This window comes from Xiphophorus couchianus, chromosome 13, assembly GCF_001444195.1.
Source record: "Xiphophorus couchianus chromosome 13, X_couchianus-1.0, whole genome shotgun sequence".
Lineage (NCBI taxonomy): Eukaryota > Metazoa > Chordata > Actinopteri > Cyprinodontiformes > Poeciliidae > Xiphophorus > Xiphophorus couchianus.
The window spans coordinates 5654804-5673769 of record NC_040240.1 but is presented as its reverse complement, the minus strand read 5'-3'; the positions used below and the strand labels follow the sequence as shown (position 1 = coordinate 5673769).

General features: G+C 42.0%; 1 protein-coding gene across 2 annotated transcripts in view; it reads right to left on the bottom strand.

Moving 5' to 3' along the window:
- Positions 1-15506, bottom strand: part of fam49al (family with sequence similarity 49 member A, like) — a 40169-nt gene extending 24663 nt beyond the window's left edge. The window contains exons 1-2 of one of the 2 annotated variants that reach the window (XM_028035150.1): positions 15159-15506; positions 26-119 (exon numbers count right to left, since the gene is read on the bottom strand). The gene's annotated coding sequence lies outside the window, so the exon portion shown is untranslated. The remainder of the gene's footprint in view (positions 1-25; positions 120-15158) is intronic. The other variant, XM_028035153.1, reaches the window with a different exon arrangement.
- Between the last annotated feature and the right edge of the window lie 3460 nt (positions 15507-18966).

Sequence of the window (18966 nt, the reverse complement as noted above, 5' to 3'; positions counted from 1 at the left end):
TTCTCACTGTCTTTTGTTTCCCTACCTTCTTTGCTTGTGTTTATCCCACTGGAACACTTCACTGCATCAACCGGGGCTTCTCAGCTCCTCGCGCTGGTTACAGCATCAGCACCCAACACCTGGAAAAGACGGACAGAAAGGAAAGAGGATCATCATCAAACTCTGCACACCACAGCAAAATGGCTGGGGCTTGACCAGGCAGTAAGTGAAGAAAAATCTTTCTTTTCGGCTTTGTGGCTGAAAAACATCAAATACTACAGGCTTGCGGTATTCGTTGGGTTTGAGGATGGTGATCAGCTAATATGCACAAATACTTTAGCATGTTTGATACCTGTGACGTTATTGCGTCCTCTACTGCGCATGCGGGACACTTTTAGTTTGTTTGCAGTTCACACATTCAGGTCGCATACATTTGGAAATGTGAACCACCACGCAAAAATTTTACTTTAGCAAAAAAATTGGAATTGAGCCTTAAAACCTGCAATGCGGGGCTAAAACATCCAGTCTTCTGGTGTCACGGGCTTACACAAGGAGCCTTCTTAAAGGAGCAATGTTAAAGCTATCGCTAAGTTAAGTTAGCAACATAAACTTGCTAACTTAGTTTCAAAACTACCTGTAAAAACAACACCTGGAAAGCTGAACGCACATGTCGCATTTTCTTCTGTACTTTAAAGCTCATCAAATTAATCTCATTATTGTGCTTCTTATGCAGCCTGGGCCACGTCTGACCTGCTGACTGGTGCAACTATTAACACCGCTGCTGCCGCCCTTGCATCATCGAATCTCATCAGGAGAGAGTGCAGACTGGAGGAAGGCGGCATATTTGCAGAGTGGTTGCTAGGGAAACACAGCCTCTCATTCTCATGGCAACACACACTCAGGCATGGCTTGGCGTTTTCAGCACGGCTCGTCGGTTGGATAACGGCGGCCCGTACTCGGTTCACTATTTCCTGTGTTTCCAGATTCGTCCATGAAACATTTTGCTCTTGTGGAGCTTCCACATCCAGTGATCTACTGTGGGAAGTTGACCAAACTGACCCAGATCAAAGGGTCAATGACTGCTGATCGCCCCTGTGCATAGGTCAAATTCACACCTGTGGACATAACGTAGGGGAACATTGTCTGTTAAGTGAGATTTATCTGTTCTATTGTGTTCAGCTTTGTTAGTAAGAGGTATTTAAAGAAATACACAAAATCTCATTACCTTACAATACGCTAAACCTATCAGAGCTGTTGCCTTTTGTGTTAAAGTATTAAAGTATATCTAAATGTGTGCAAGTTTCCAATTTTATCCTAAGCCCAGGGCTCTTATTGCGCTGATGGATTACTATTTTCAGTTCTGCTAATTAGCTTAGCGCTTCCGTTTGCTGTTTGAGTTCCAAACCTTCTGTTTGCTTTCTCAGCACTTTTTAAATTTAACCGCGAGCTTAAAATCTTAATGCTTTATATCATCGTTCTCCCCTGTACATTTTCATACTCCAAGAGCAGAATAGTTGCAACTAACTATCTGGAGCATATGGGCCAAACTCAAGGCCCGGGGGCCAAATCCGGCCCGTCATAACTCTTTAGGTGGCCCTCTGGATTCCAGAGGTGGATAACAGCTGTGTGCTCAAATATTATTTTAACAAACCAAAGCAGTTTTGTACCTGTACACTGTCAAATTACATCAATCAGTTTCTTCTGTTCTGAATCAATAGATCCCCACATTTTCTCTTGAGTTTTCTGCAAAACGTCTGCAAAATAAGTCAAAAATGTTGGGTTTAAGTGGTATTAACGCCCACTTATTTCAAGTCTACAAAGAAATTTGACCTAGAAACTAAACTAGACCAAAAATACTTGGTAATATTTGACATTTTTTGCAGTGCATCACGTAATTCAGTACACCGTGCTGTTTGTCTGAGCAGCATATCAAAAATGAAAACAATGTGTGTGGTAGAGCCGCAGTACATAAGGTTAGTGTGTATTTCTGAAGGAGGCTGCACCTAATCAGCCTGAATCCCGGAAGACTTTGATATTGACACTGCACTTATGAGCGTCACCATGATTCAGTGTCCCGTTAATCAAATATTAGCCTGCTCTGCCTTCTCCAGAGAGCAGACACGATCAGAAGGGTCTGGAGAGCTTTAACCGTCCAGCAGCAGCGTATCAGGGCCATCGTCAAAAGGAGTACATTTCCAATGAAATACTCAGAAATGTTGAGATTAATCTCAGGGCTTTTTCTAGAAAAAAAAAATAGAAACGTCAGAGTTTCAAAAAGCAAAAACATTGCTACAAAAATATTCGGAAATGCTAAGATGAATCTGTAGAAAAAAACGAGGAAATTTCAGACTTTTAAAAGTCAAAAAATTGGACAAGTCTCAAAATTTCAGAGTTTTCTGGTGGAAATTTACTCCTTTTTTTCTCTCTTGTCATAGATTTCTCAAAAACTGCTCGCATAGAAAGACTCGCTTGTACAACTTGCTGAAAAAGATGCTTCTTTGATAAGATAAAAAAAAAGTCAGCAGGAAATGCTTTTTTTAATCCGATCTGTCTGACTTTTTCGCTCTCTCCATCCATAAAGGCTGTTCTTTGATGCCTTCTGCTTGATGCACCTTTCTTCTCACACACCTGTTTGACTTGTTCTTTTGATTCTCTGCCTTTGTCAGCATATCTAAAGATAGCGATGAGAGCAGGAGGCTGTGGCTGTGCCTTCGAAGAGCGAGGAATCAGACGGCCTTTTCAGCCTCACGTAAACCAATGCAAGTCTAATTTTTAGATCACATCAGAACGATCGGGTTATTTAAGGACAGAAAGGAGAGAGAAAATACGAAACAAACCCAGCATATGTGACAAAGAGTGACTTTCCGGAATAAAGTGGGAGCTAACTCTGTCAAATGCAGCTAGAACATCAGTGCTAATGGATTCCTACAGCCAACTGGCCTCAGGCCACAGATACACTTGATGCACTGAAAGGAAACTAAAATAAAAATCCTCAGGAAAGGTTGGTGATGGCTGCCACTTATCCTGTAGCACCGCGTGCCACCAAAGTGCCTTTCCAATCTGATTTAGACCCAACGACAGATGCTTTTGTCTTTAAATGGAATATGGAAGCCACCATCATAAGATTTGAGCTGCAGAAATGTGACTTTTGGACAGTTGCTATGACGCGTAGCTGTCGCAGTAAAGTATTTTCACATCGGGGAGCTGATTAGTATCTCAAAAGTTCAAGTGATACCCGAACTAGAGGCGATTTTTCTCATTTTCATTGCATTTTTTTTTCTTGTGTTTTCCATTGCTAATCTTAAGGCATTTATTACTGCAGTATTTCCACATTTGTATTCTGAAAATCCCAATTTGTAACTCAATTGGTTTTAGGCCCATTAGGAATTTGAAGCCCACTCTTGCTGAAGACCAACATTGAAGATTATACAACATGAATCATTTAAAGGGTCGACCGAATCAGTTTATTTCATGCCAGTTTTAGCTCCCCATTGCCTTGTGGATTTGATCTTTTCAATAATCTGCTCTATTAAATATGGAGGCTTTTATTTTGAAGAGTACTCATAGAAACCTCAACCTGGTTTTCCAAATTGCTAATCTAGAGGAAAGGCAAATTAAAAAGGACCTTTGTCGTACTTTCTTTAGCAATGTGAAACATCATTTTATTATAAACTCATTTATGAAACATGAGGCGTTACATTTGCAAGAATATCCATAATTATTATGAAAATCCTGTGAGATATTTCAAAGCTACTCAAAGTAAGTCAACAAATAAAAGAGCGAGCCTCTCATTTTAAAAATTGCGAGATTTATTAGAACAACTTTTTTTCACATCCGGTTTAGTTCTGTTGGTAATCTGGAACTTGCTTTTGCATTAATCGGACTTATAAACTTTTATTTTGAAGCGAGCCTAAACTTCAGTCTGAAAATCCAAAGCAGTAACTCTGCATTTAGCTATTTCAAACCGTCTGCTATGGCCATCACCAACATGATTTGATTTATTCTGAAGAGTATCGATACGCTTTATTTTGAAAGGCAACAATAAATGTAACTGTTTCTCATTAAGGAAAAGAGAATGTCAGAGATGGAAACTAAAAAGCGAAGCCTGTGACGCTCCTGCACGGCCCCTCCCCCTTTATTCTCCCTTCCTCTGTGCCACACACACACACCCCCCCACACACACACGCCCACACACACACACACACACACACATGCATACACATGCCCGGTCCAAAGCCATGCCCTCCTTAGAGGGCGATTGCAAATGAGCATTGTGAGCCTGTGCTGCGAAGCTGACAGAGAAAAGCGTAGAGGATGCTTTGATTGACGGAGAGCGATGTTATGGCATGTTTAAATGCAAAAACATATTGATCTGCAGTCCTTTTTCAATTAAACTACAAAAAAGCTAAATATATGGTAACCCTGCAAGCACAGATCCCTTCTTTAAATTACTAATCCACATGTTTGTATTTTTTGATGATCTTTTTCCTTTCAGCCACAGACCATTTTTTGAGAAAATGAAGTTTATTACTTTCTAATCTTTTTTTATTTTTCCACACCAGGAGACTGTGTTTTATACTTAACGTAGCCATGAATATTAATATGAATACCACGATAAGGCGTCGGGGCTTTTACAACGGCAGAAAAGCAGAAGCATTTCAGGCTTAGTGGTATCCGGATCTACTGGAGCGCCTACATTTATTTGAGAAGTGGGACGTTTCACCAGCGCCTGTCGAAGCGAGAACACACACCTGGCTCTTTCAGGGCTCTGATGATGCGGCCGTGCTGTATGTAGTCGTTAAACGCCGTTTCCCAGAAGCCCCGCTATCTGTAAACAAAGACAGGCGAGCTGCTCTTTGTCCTCGGCGGGAGGCTCACACGTTGCTTCCCTGCGGGTCAGGAGACGCCCGCATGCCTGGGGGGGCTGTTATAGGCCGGGTTGCGTTCAATGGGGGGTGGAAAACAAAAGGACGTTTGAGTTGATTTGAAGGGACAAATTGTGTCTGATTTAACTCAAATTTAGGCCAATTGGAATTTTACATTAATGATGGTTTGCGTATATGTGCATTAAGTTGGAATGAGTTGGGTTTTTTTATGATCAAGACAGTTTTATGTAAAATTTTATGTGAAACGTGTTTAGTATTCATGAAAAAAATCCACATAATATACAAATATTGATTAGTACTGTTACAAAAATGTTGTATGTTATGATTTATTTGTATTTCAGAAACAGACTTCAGCAAAAATATATGTAAAGTAGTTGATTCTAAATGAATATTGTTCAGAATATTATTATTTTTTTGGCCATTCTCCTCTTTATTGAGTAGATATCAGCGGGTTAATAAGTTGGGTTATATTACTGTGGAGTCAGTCTGCGGTCAGCCACTTCAGGGTTACTAATGGTAAAACTTTTAGTGTCTAAACACTAAAAGTCGAATCTCTGATTGTTGCTGTATGTAGAAGAGATGGGTGACACTCCGTTAGCTTCCAGGATTGTCTTTATTTTTCATGACCTGACCAGTCCGTAGTTGCCGATTACTTTTCCCCGTAAGCATTGTCGGCTTTCTTTCAGCCAGCTCACTGATTGTGTGCAGGTTACACAGGTACACAATGTGTGCAAGGGAAAACTTCAGTCATTTTGGCACCTTCTCTGGATCTTAAAGCGCAGGAACAGCGCTGAACGTTTTTGCTTTGTACCAAAGTTTTATAAAGTTACAATTTTAAAACAGCAAAACCAACTTAGTTGAGTTTTATTCCTATGTTTTTCAGTCAAAAACACAACAAGAACTCCCACTAAAGTCGGATGTCTGACTAAAAAAGTTGGACGTCAGTGAATAGCTTCAAAATCCAATATGGCTGCCCATATAAGACATTGTGATGTCATTCCCAGGTTTGACGTCAAATAAAAGGAGTAATAACTTCACTAAAAATCCACAGTGCAATGCCAGTGATTATCTTTCGGCGTTGGATCCAAATATGTCCACCTCAAAAGTCATCAGGAATGAAGAATGGAACGAGGAAGTAAAATTGTACCGGGTGCACGTTCTGTGGAAAAACATTGGCTGCTCCAACAAGGGCAAAAAAGCAAAACCGCCATCATGAATGAACTAAAATTTAAACATAATGCAGGGAAAAGAAGAGCGAATCCAATAAAGTGCAGAACCGGGTCCTATTGTGTTTAAATCCACAGCCAGCGGCTCATGACCACAGAGGAGGAACGAATTGACCCATGACCCCCTGTGCAACCGGCAGTCTATATTGAGCTCGGTGCACCGAAGCCGGCTGGAGCGACTGGGCCCGTCCTTGACGGAGGCGATGCTCCTTCACAGAGTGCTGCAGCGCGTCTCACATGGCAGACGATGCAGCGCTACACTCTTCCCCGCTCCGCTGGGAGGAGAAGAATAGCAGCAGCAGCAGCACCTTCAAACACCGGAAATTGGCTTCAGCGCAAGGAAGGGGCAGTGGGGGGTGGGATTGATGGAGTAGGAAGAGAGTGGACTAAAAATGGATGCGGTCAATCCCCGGTGTGAAAGCGTGAGATCTTGGCCGTTTTTCAGGTTTATTCCTGTCTAATGGGATATTTTCTATCCCTGTTGTGTTTGGGGGTTTGTGTTTTTTTTGGTTGTTTTGATGAAAAATAGCAATGGGAGCTAACTAGATGAGAACCTATTGATTTGAGGGGGGAGAGGGGGCGTGTGTGAAAAAAACAAACATTAAAAAACTGTGTTCGTATTGTCTCACAAGCCTGATCAAACATGAAATAAAACCGGGGCTGCCAGCGTCCTGGTGTGTCCGTGGCATGCTAGGATCTGGCATAAACACATGAGCAAACACACAAACACTCCCTGTTGTTTTAACTTCATAGAGTCGAACCATTAAGAAAATGGGTTTCAAAGCCACTTTCACACACACACGCACACACACGCCGACACATACTGACACTTACAGAGGTACTGATTTAAAAAAAGCTGTAAGGAGAACTGATACCACGGTAGTACGCTGTCGTACTCTCTGTTCTACCACTAATGAGCTTCCATAAGGTGACTGAAAACTTGTGCACGATTCACAATGATGAAAACAGTTCACCAGATTGAATGATTCCAGGTAAAAGTCCATCTGACCAAACAAATATAGAACATGGATGCAGGGTTTTGGTTTTGGACTGCTGTAAAATTCTCTATAACGACGAAAAGATCTGGAAATCAGACAGCCTGTGTTGTTCTAAAATATAATTCTGCAAACCTGCATTGGATGAAGAATAATGAGTATTTCTGCTATGATGCAATCTTAAAATATTTCAGCTGTTGCTTACTGAGCTATAAACCCAATTTGCTGCACTAAAAATAGAAAATGACTGCAGATTTTTGCCTTGGTCAAGCAAAAAAGAAGAAATTTAATCTGATCTCAGATTTTACATCAACAACCTGCAGACCCTAAATTTAAGGGACTTAAGCCTCTTCTCCACAGGCATGTCGTTAACCGGTTCTTCCCCAGTCAGATTTGTCTCCATTTGGAGATCTTCTGTGGTTCTTTGCTGTTTTCTGGATCCACATCAGGAGTGGCACTAGCCAGACCTAGCCAGGTATTGGGCGCAAGAGGCTTCTTGATTGGCAGCAGAGTGCCTTCGTTGACTGGCGCGTGGATTTACGTCAACAACAAGATCTCAACTACCATTTTCAATTGACGATACTGTAGTAGTTTTGAGGTGGCGAGCTGCAAATCGGTAACTCCGTGGTCAAACCTTGCGATCCGAACCTTTTCATCAATTGTGGTGGAAGAATACACACAGGGTCAACTATACAGGGCAACCCACAATGAATAAAGATATATCAACAAATTTCAGAGAAACTGTGCGCCCAAGGGTACGCACACAAAATTACATCATCAGAGCATCGATAGTCATGTCCTCATAGTGTGGAATGCACTGCCAGTGGAGGAACACCCAGCTTGGCTAGAACGGAACTGGACATTAACCGTCCAGAGTGAGACTTGACAATGGAGATGGGGCTTGAGTCTCTCGTTTTGTGATAAGTTAAAAACCCATTTGTACTACATGAAATAGTTATTTGACAATCAGCAAAGCAGTATTTAGAACATGTTTGAGAAACATTTACTAGTGAGCACAGAGCAGAAGCATTTTCAGTAATTGGTTACCAGGTTTGTTTTTAGCTCAGGAGAGATTCTGGCCCACCGGTCGTTACAGAAATCCTCCGGGGTTCTTTGCTGCATCTCTGTAACCCAAAATGTCAATTCCCTTCACAGATTTTCAGAAGCTCAGATGTCTTCTTCTTTAACCTTTTCGTTGTCTTGGTGACATGTTTTGGGTGATTCTCCGTGTTCTGATGGAGGAAATAAAGCTCCTGTTCTTCTCCAGAGTTTGCGATACGTGGTACCGTGCATTAGCTCCTCCTGAACCTTTATCAAACAAGCAGCCACAAAGCATGACAGTTCCACCTCTATGCTTGACCGTGTAGAAAGCGTACTTCCAGTCATATTCATCAGCCTTTCCCTTCTTCCAAATCAAATGGGTCAAGCTGATATCAATGACTCCAGTCTCATCTGATCAAGGAAATCTTCCTCAAGAATATAAGGAAGGTCCACGATTTCAATTCAGCAGAGCATGCTACAAAGGTAGTGTTTTTGGTGACTGTAGTCAGTACTGCTTTCAAATCTGATTCCTCATATTTCTGTTGATCATCCACACAAAGACTACATCCTGCATGGATCTTCAGACTGAGGGCCATTGACTGTCTTTTCATCTAGTTCCAAATAAACACACTTAGCATGTAGCTGATGTTCTTGTAGACCCCTCCAGCCTTTGACAGAGGTCCAATCCTGGCCCTGCGGTTCTTTGGCCGCTCTTGGGTCGTACACGTTAGTGGTTAGGTTGGGAAAGAACATGAATCTATGGACACGTGTATTTAGTAGCTGACAGATTTATGTGCCAAATGACTGCTTATCCAATCTTGTGTCAGATTTTCTACTGCAGTGCAGAGGAGCAAGTACGTCTTTCGCTTGTAGACATGCAAATCAGTTTACAACGTTTATATAACAAATTCCTTCTGGATATTTATTTGATATGCCGTCTCTTCACATTAAAATGATGCTGCCATGTAAATCCATATACTTGTTTCCCACGCTGTAGACATTGAGAGATGATTTTCCCTCTCACTCACTGAAATCTAGCAGCAGAACAATAAACGGTCCTCTCTCCTCCCACTCTCCTCACTTCAGCCTCCCACTTGGTCCCGTTGGCTCCAGCTTCCCTAGACCTGGTGGCATTGATCTCAAATATGTCCAGAGGGTGAACATTTGGACTATCTGTCAACGTTAGCGGACAGCGATTGATCTCATCGACAAATTGCAGGCCCCGACGCTGTCGGAAGTCCCGCGGGGGCAGATCTGAGTAAACTGATTACTCTCAGAAATTTGCCCACTTCTGCCTTCATTCAATACTAAAGAGAAAGTTTTGTTGCTTAAGTTAAGCTTGGTTACAGGCTGGAATGGATCCACCTTAGTCTGTTTCATTTAGAGGTGAACGCAATCATTGAAGATTGATCAGATCTTGAAACTTTCAGTTCTCAGAATCAAATAGATTCAAAGATTTTTCTTAAATTTCTTCATTCTTTTATAACTTTTTTCTCTTCAAACCAGTGAAAGTATGCCAATGTTTTGGTCCGTTAAATGATTCTAGTTGTAAAGCATTGAAGCATATGAAGTGGAGTTCTTCATTTTATAGACATTAATCTTTACCCTTCCCTTCAACAACAAAAACGCTACTTCTATACAATGGATTTTGCCAAACACTCATCGAAACATTTTTCATTGTTAGCATTACCATTTCTGTATCGTAAACTCAAATGCATATATGAGTTCAATTTCCTGTTAAGAATATTCAATATGAAAATTTATTATCAGTTAATTGTTAAGTTCATGACTCATGGTTCATAAGTTTCATATAGATCAGTGCATAAAGTAAGTAAATTAAGCCACTGTTTAAGGCCTCCTGGCCAGCAGGAGGCTCCCAAGACCACTTGACCTTTGATGCAGAGTAAAATAGCTTGTTCTGTTTGTATTGGGAAGTCAAACTTGACCTACTGTAGTTACATATTGGAAATATAACAAGATCGCCTCTTGCAGTTGGAAATCTGGCTTTAAAAAGTCAACTTCTGGAACCAATATGGCTTCCACACATAAAGTTTAGAGAAAGTATTTATTTTCTCTTCTGGCAGTGGTGTCTTGTAAAAGCAGTGGTGCACACACTAGGCTACTCTATAACTGCCATGTTCCTTTGGTGTACACATTCAGAAAAATAATATTATGGACCTGTGAGAGACGTCATAGCAACTGAAGCGTCTCTCTGGTTTTTCAACTTGCAAATATAGCTTTAATGTTAAAATTGGTTGTTAATTGTTTACAAAAATTGAACAAAGCTCCTGTGGTTTCAAGGAATATGGGTTTAAATTTAATCTTAAGTTATTTCAGAAGTAAAATTTTGAATTCAGGCCGACAGCTGGAGCTGGATGAAAGCATCAGCCGCATGAACGTAAATGAAAAGGTCCATGCAAAGAACAGTGACGGGAGCTGAAAGTGTCACTGCAGCATCCCGACTTTCTTCCAGGATGTGCTTTACGTTGCCTACAGGAACAGGACTCTGGACGTTGTCAGGCTCCTCACAGCCTTTCCATGAACTTTATGAACTGTTCCCATCTGACAAGCAGCGCTGCAACATTAAAATCAGAAACAACAGACTCCTGCAAAGCTCCTGCTTTCAAGCTGTTAAGATTTACGATTTTATTGTAAAGCGATGTGTATCTATGTTGTGTTTTGGAACATTATGTAATCTACTTTGACACTATCACAGAGAAATAATATGCCCTTCCGACATGTACTATCATCTTTAAAATAAAATGAGAACAAACCGATTAAATTCGGTGTTAGGAAGCGGCTCAGTGTTTGTTTTCTGTTTTATTTGTCTCGTGTAGAACAGATCAAACAACTCTACATGACTTTTGTCATTGCAAGAATCTTTAAAAGGCTTTATCTTTTGATTTACATGCATGTATTAAATGCTGTATATATTTAATAGATGACAGGACAGTGAGATTGATATTTCAAGTTCACTTAAACGAGTAAATCCCTCTAAGTAATGCCTTGCTGCTGGCTTCCTCTAGAGAAAAAAATTTGTCATTAACAGATTTCTCACCAAGCATCAATTATTATTAAACTGAGATTAGAGTGTTTGTTTTCTTCCTTATTCAGCCTCTGAGCTACATGAACTGACCTGCTTCTGTCAGATTGACTCTAAAGTCGTTTCCATCTGAATCGATCACTTCACTGTTACCCTTCATCCTGAAACCAAATAAACATATTTGTAAAGACGTGAGTGTTGTCTATAAAAGTTTGCATGTGAGTCAATGTTTCTTTCCAACCCCGTTACTTTAGCTGCAAGTATTAAACATTTTACTGTCCTTTTTTGTTTGCGGCAAATAAAATCTCCAGCTTTCTGTTTGTGGTTCTCGCTGCGCTCCAGCCTGTGGCCCCTTTAACGGGATCATCGCAGCTCTGAGGACGTAATCCCTAAATCCTGACAGCGCTGGATTGAAAACACACACTCATGCGCACACAATTACCAGGTGCAGACGGATCACATTTCGGGTTCCGGTATTATTTCAGGCTCTGTAACTGATCTAGCTTGTGAGGAAAAGCCCCGAATGACAGATGTTTCCCACTGACTTATGGAGAGGGTGCCGTATTTCACTGAAGGAGTAGCACATGGAGTGTGCATCAAAAAAAAGGGGAAAACAACAGTTTATTCCATAGTTTTATTTTGTTAGGGGGAATTTAACAACCACTTTTCAAAGTTGGAGATAAAACGATCTATTAGCAGCTGTGTGGGCAGACGTGTTTGATGTTCTTCTCGTATTTAAATGATTGGTAAAAGTGGAGGATTCAATAGATTTCAGGCACGAGTAGTCACAGCTGGATTTGGCGCCGCATGTTTTCATCGACAGCCTCCACCGTGCCTCGCTTGGTAAACAGTCGACATGATTTCACATCATTTTACTATGATTCTAGACAACGCATCTGAAGACTTAACCCCAGACAAACCCGTCTTCTGGTCCCTACAGCATGACGTGCACAAAGGGGGGCCTTTCAAAAGTACTCATACCACCTGCATTCACATTTTGTCGTGTGACAATCATAAAAGGAATAGAAGATGTTGTAAATAGTCCATCTTTTTCAGTGTTCAGCACAGATAAAAATGATGTGCATTTTTTGGAAAAGTGATAAGACTCCAATGGACATTCCCAGGATTGTGAGACTGATATTTTTATTTCTGATAACTGAGCAGTCTTTTTTTTTTTTTTGTTACAGCCTTGTACAGTATCTCATTGTTATTATTATTATTGTTAATCTTGTTTTTTATGTATTGTTTTTAACACTTTAAGAACTTTTTTGTGCATGAACCTTTATACCTAACGCTCCTGTTACACCTAAACTTCTCTTCTGTTCCACTCTATTGAATTATCAACGTATTTTATTGGGATTGTTATGACTGATCGACACAATGAAGCACGATTGTGAATTGGAAGGAAAACGATTTAAGGTTTTCAACAAATTTTTACAAATAAAAATCTGAAACTTGTGACACACCCCTTTCATTTTGATACAAATTTTAATAAAAACTACGCGCAACCATTTGAGCTCTGATGTAATCTAATTGGTAATCGTTGGAGCTTAATACAGGCGAGTCCTTGAAGAAAACCTGTTTACTGAAAATCCGTCCACAGCCACAGCTCTCTGGTTTCCCTCCAGCTAATAAAAAGCAACGAGGCTAGCTGCTGCACCAACGCTGGCGACACAGCAAACATGTGGAAGAGCATGTTCCAGTTAGAAAACACGACACCTGGCCTATATGCCAATTAAGATGCACATACTGGAACATGGTGGAGGGAGCATCATCCTGTGGGAATGTTATTGTTGTAAAACATCCGCCTAGTAGCGCCAGTTGTATGTTTAATGAGGAAGATGACAGCAGACAGCACAACAGCCCTAAATATACAACCAGAGACACGGTGAACTGGCTCGGATCAAAGCGCGCTAATGTGTTATAAAGGCCTAGTCAAAGTCCTGATCCCAATCCGTTTGAGAATCTGTTGCAAAACTTTGAAATTGAAACAGACAGACAACCTCCTTCTAATCCGCCGGAGCTTGAGCCACTTTTCTGTGGTTTAACTTTCTAAAAACAAAAAAAAAACGTGTTTCGTTCTCCTTCCACTTCACATTTATCAATTACTCCAGAGCTGGTCTCTCACTCATAGATTCTAACGAAATCCATACAAGTTAGTGATTGTAACCGGAGTTTCCTCCTCTGTGACACACCAACCCCCATCCCTGTCTTCTGCCCTGTCAAACCTGCTCCCCCTGACTCATGGTAAGAAGGGCTAATCAGATGCCCCATATGGATGCAGGAAGTGGGGCATTGTGGGACGCACAAAACCAGCAATCCTCCGCGGAGACAGCAGGAGAGAATGATTGTGCATTCCCACATGCTGCTGATGCGATTTAGCAGCGGGCAATTAGACTTTATGAGGGGAAGAAAAGTGACACAGAGTTCATCAAGACCGATGCGAGCCGAGGATTACAGAAAGCGAGAATTAATTATATATTGTGGGGGGGCAATAACGGAGGGGCGAGAAGAGTAGGGGGAATGGACTGGAGGAGAGAGAGGAAAAAAGGAGAGCGAAGAGGAGGAGTACGAAAGGAGGAAGAGAGGAGAGGAGGGGAGGGCGTGAGACAAAAGAGTGACAGCGAGGAAAGGAGCGAGGAGGAAACGCAGACGGGCATGTTTCCACGGGGGCTCAGGACAGATTTGGGGTGAGGGAATCTTGCATCACTGCGGCGGGCCAATGGAAAGGCTCGGTTAAGATGTTCAAAGGGAGTGTCCTAGCAACAGCGGAGTAAATACCATAGCAGCAGCTGAGGGGGAATAATAATAAAAAAAACAACCTATAGGCAGTCACACATGATTCAAAGACTGGTGCTCTATTTAAAGATAGCTGTAGTTGTGCAGACACACATCAGTGATTATCAATGGGCTATATACATATATATATATATATATATATAAAACCAGTGTGTAGATAACCAGAGGAACAGACACAGATCCGAACTTTTAATTACATGCTGATTACTTCCTTTCCCTTTCTGTCTATATGTTTCTACATTTTTATGCTTATTGTCAACACACTTTAACTGTCATTAATTTAATATTATTATTATTACTATTATTATTACTACTATCATGATAGGTTATACTACTAATCGTGTATCTATTAACTATTCAATGTAATTTATCACTATACAAGGCATGTCATAGCTATATAATAAAGATTCTTTAGCATCTCTACTTCTGCTTCTCTTGGCTCCTTCACACACAAAGACCTGCAGAGTCACAAGGCAGCTCGCGAGCTTTTTTCACCCTCTCTTGATTTATTTATTTATTTATTTAGTCTTTCCCACAATTGCCAGAGCAAAACTCTCCTGGAAAGCCATCGCTCTCATTCATTTGTCTCCTCCATTCAGTTTTTTTAGCTCACCTCTCTCTCTCTCTCTCCCGCCTGATGCTGTTCGGCTTTCGCCGTTGGGGCTACGTTGCTTTTAGCTAGCTTGTTTTGTCGACCCCAGCTAACTCTCGGTATGCTGCACGAGACGTGGTGAAGCTGGAAAGGTGAAGGGTGGGCGGCTGACATGCCTGACTAATGTGTCTCATTTTTATGTGACATGTGCTACGGTGGTTCTTGGTATGTCCTACATTACTGGGAGGTAAAAATCCACAGAAACTTCATGTTTGCCTTATTGGTTTGATGTATAGACGTTTGCTAAGTGGGCAGATGTGTGTGAGTTTGTGACGACCCTAGCCCACCTGGAAAATGCAGTAAAAAAAATAATAAAAATTGATTGACCAGCCCTGAGAGGTTTACATTTGATACCTACACTTCCATCTATCCACCATCCAAGCGGAAGTTATACCCACCATTCACCTGCCGCCTCTACCTCCCCCCATCCTGACCCGCATCTCTCAGCATCCTCTCCCTGATACTGATGCTGCAGGGCGGGACTATCCAGCTCCGCTCTTTCTACCAACGCTGAGAAGTAAAGATGTCGCAGCTTACCGGCTGGGCATGCAGGACGAGGGAGGACGATATGCCTCTCAACTCCGATGCTCCTTCCTTCTTTCCGGGGCCGAGACGGATGAAGGAGAGAAAAACAAAAGAGGAGGACGGACACCAACAGGCGTAGAGACGCCGGCAGCTGGATGAAACGAGGAGAAAGAGAGAGAGGAAGCGGACAGCAGGAGGAGGAAGAGGTCTCCGTGTTGCCGCCGTGCATGCACTCAGTGAGGCTGCTTTACGGTTGTGAGGCAGAAGGCTGTAGATTCACCTAAACATCGCGAGTACGCACTGCCTCACGCCACGCAGCCCTCCCTCTCCCGCTCTCTGTCTCCGCACTAAAGACGGCAGCTGCTGCTCTATGAGAAATAGAACACTGTGTCCCCCGCCCTCTCCCCCTTTCCTCCTACCTCGCTCGCTCACAAAGACCCCCATCACACACACACACACACACACAGACACATCTAGCGTGTCCTCACCCCCTCCTCTTTTGACTAACATCTCTCACTGGCCTGCTGGCAGTGAGACTCTGTGTGCCCTGACTTACACATATCTGTGTGCATATGGATTCAGGGTCGCATTGTGTTTGACATTGTTTCAGCGGCAGAGTGACTTTTTGTGTCCGCACGGTGTGAAAGTGAATCATGGAGGGGCAGGGATGCGCATCGGTGTATTTTTTGCAAAGTGTGTGGGTGATTGTTGAGCATCATTTGCCACTGTGCTGTTAAGGGGAAGGAAATGTTATGGCTTTTTATGTTCTGTGGTTATCAGAGGTGTAGGCGTGAGCATTTACTGGTTAGACTGAACTCGAAAGAGAAACGGTACTTTACCAAACTTTGCTCCTGATGCGCCTTCGCTTGGTTATGTGCGCATCTGTCCTCATCTTGCCATGCGTTGCTAAAGAATCCGTAACCTTTGAACGTTTCCCTTGTTTGTCAGTTCTGGAAAGTGTCGAATGCATTTGCAGCCACGCCGCTTTACTGTGACACCCCTAAATGAAATCAAGAGTGATTGATGGTCTCTAGCTAATGTGTATATAGTCTAATGTCATATAACTAAAACTTTTCGTCCAAGGCCTCTGAGGTTTGTCAGAGAACATTAGTGGACAAAAAGCATCACACACTCCACATGGAGGTGGGTGGTTCATGTTGTGGGGAATCCTTTCTGATTGATGTTCACTCTGAGCTTGAAGTTTTGCAAAGAAGAAAGGCAAATATTTCTGTCTCTAGATGTGCAAAGCAAATAAAGACACACCCCAAAAGACTTGCACGTCACCAGTGCCTGAGGTAGGGTCAACAAAGTGCACAATCATTTATCACTTCTCCTCCACTTCAAAATATGCACAACTTTGTTGCAAGCATAAAACCCAACAAAACAGACCGAACTTTGTGGTTATAACATTTCAAAGGGTCTGAATACTTTCGTGAACATCAAATTGTCCGTTAGGGACACCTACTTCGGGGTCGAAGCCTGGACAAAAGGGCAGCATTAAATGAGCCATGCCTGAATTGTCACTTTATCTGTGTTTGTATATGTTTGGGGGAACAGAGAGTCTATTGTTTAGAGGTCTTCTGCCCAGACCAACGCTTGTGGCAGCCCACCCGGGGGGACAGGGACATGGTAGAGGAGCTCAAGACCAAATGTTACTGTGCAATGCTTCACCACAGTTTATTACGGTGCCACAGCTGGGGTTACAAAGACGTGGTGCCCTTTTATGGTCAGGTCATGGGAGTGACTCTTGGGGCAGTCCAGTTGATGAAGTCTTCCCACTGTGGTCATTGTTAATATTTGAATAGGCTGATGGGTAAAAGAGGACACCATCTTGCTGTCAGATGCTGGATGACTTTAAAGAGGCCTCCACTTTTGCTTTAAGCTTAAAGACAAAGCAGAGCTCAGTGTTCATGACTGTGTTCTTGTAAACCACTTTTACCTTTTGTTATTGTTAAGAATCAAAAAGGTCAATGTCTTTCATTGGGATTTTATGTGATAAAAATGGCCTCATCTAATGTGAGCTTCTTCTTCTATGTGTCTATCCCCAACATGGCTCGTGACAAATTTCTTATGGCTGTCTTTTAATAGCTCTCTTGACAAAATGTGGGAGAGGCACTATACAAAAGACATCACTTATTAATTAATTCAGACCTACTGAAGCCTGACATAGGAGGGAGAGCTAAATGTAGAACAGAGGGACAGTCAGATGTCCAACTTCACACTCAGCTCTTCCTGTTTTTGTGGTTGTGTCTGAGAAGTGGACTTTCTGACTGATACTTTCACATCACCAAACAGTGTCCAAGATTGCTCAACCAAGAGCACATAAGCAGCTGGTAATCTCACGCAAGCCTTACAAACGTTTCTGTCTTACTTCATCCTTATTTCACACCGCCACTCACATCAACACTTTGTACACAAAAGATGGGAGGAAATCATGGGCCGGTCTTTGACATTTTCACAAGTAATTTGATGTATTCTAGCCAGTTAACATCGCTCTCATAAAGCCATAGGAACAGACAACGAGTTAGCAATTGCCTAAACAGCAGACGGCTCTTCGGCCTCTGGGAGTACTTTCCAAAATGTAAGAATGAGACAGTTCAATTGGGGTGCTTTGCTAATTTAATGGGAAATAGAGTTCATAAGGTGTTTAGACAACAGAACATTCACAGTTTCACAGTTTCTCGCCAAACAGCACCACCCCCGACACAACCACAACACCAAGCAGATGTTCTTGAGAAGAAAAGAGAGGTTGGGGGCAGTTTTGTCTGTTGTGTGTTAATAAATGTCTTTGATGCACTGGCGTGTGTGTGGGTGTGTGTGTGTGTGTGTGTGGCGGGGGCTTTGGGGCTTGACCAAGTACCTTGTGTTGAATCATCCTGAATGTGGTTAACAGATACATTGCTCAGATGTCACCGGCTGAGGATACTCTTGAAGGTGGAGTCATCCCGTTGTGTCTGTTTTCATGTCATAAAACATACAAACCAGAGAGGTCTTCTTGGAAAGGCTTTGTCCAAAAAGCAGTCATCAGAAGTACTCTTTCAGAGTTTAGAAGTGGTTTTATGGATATGGATTTAAATTACACCCAAGTCTAAGCCATTGGACCCAATCTCAATAACCCACCACACATGTATTTCAGATTGAGCCCAGCCAAGCTGAGGCTAGATCACCAAGGCACTCACTGGCGAGGTTAGCCCAGCCTTTCTAGTCTGAACGACGTTCACCCATTTTCTGTGGTTTTGCTTCATTCTAGTCCTCGAGTCTTAGCTGCTTTCACTTTTGCCGCCTTTTTCAGGTCAAGGATCATTCTCTGCCTCACTAAGTATCTTGGTATCTGGTTCTATCTGGTCATAGGGAATGAGGTCAAGATAATTTTTGAGAGCCATATAGAAATATAGAAAAGTGTAGCTGAAATATTAATACCTGGACAGAATTGCCAACCAGTGAAAGGTGAAGAACCTTGTGTTATTTATAAAGTGTCTATGATTTGCTTTAGGCCCGTCTCCTCGGGCTGGTGTCCATTTTGTGAAAAGCAGAGACTTGTCGGTGGCGTTAGTGTGTCTCATTTTAATGAGCCAAGTCATGCTTTATGAATTATGAAGAGATGTCAGATGCAGTTGATACTTGTGACTGTGAGCACAAAAAAGCTGACCAACGTTTTGGTTAGCACTTTGTTTTAGCTATCTATTTAGTAGAAGATGAATGCTGACCCTGGCCAAGAATGCTGAAGCAGTGTAAAACCAAGAACTCACAGTGTTTTCCTCCTCAACATTTTAATAGAGGTGAATCAGTTTTCTCAGGACTAATTGGCGTCCTCCATCTG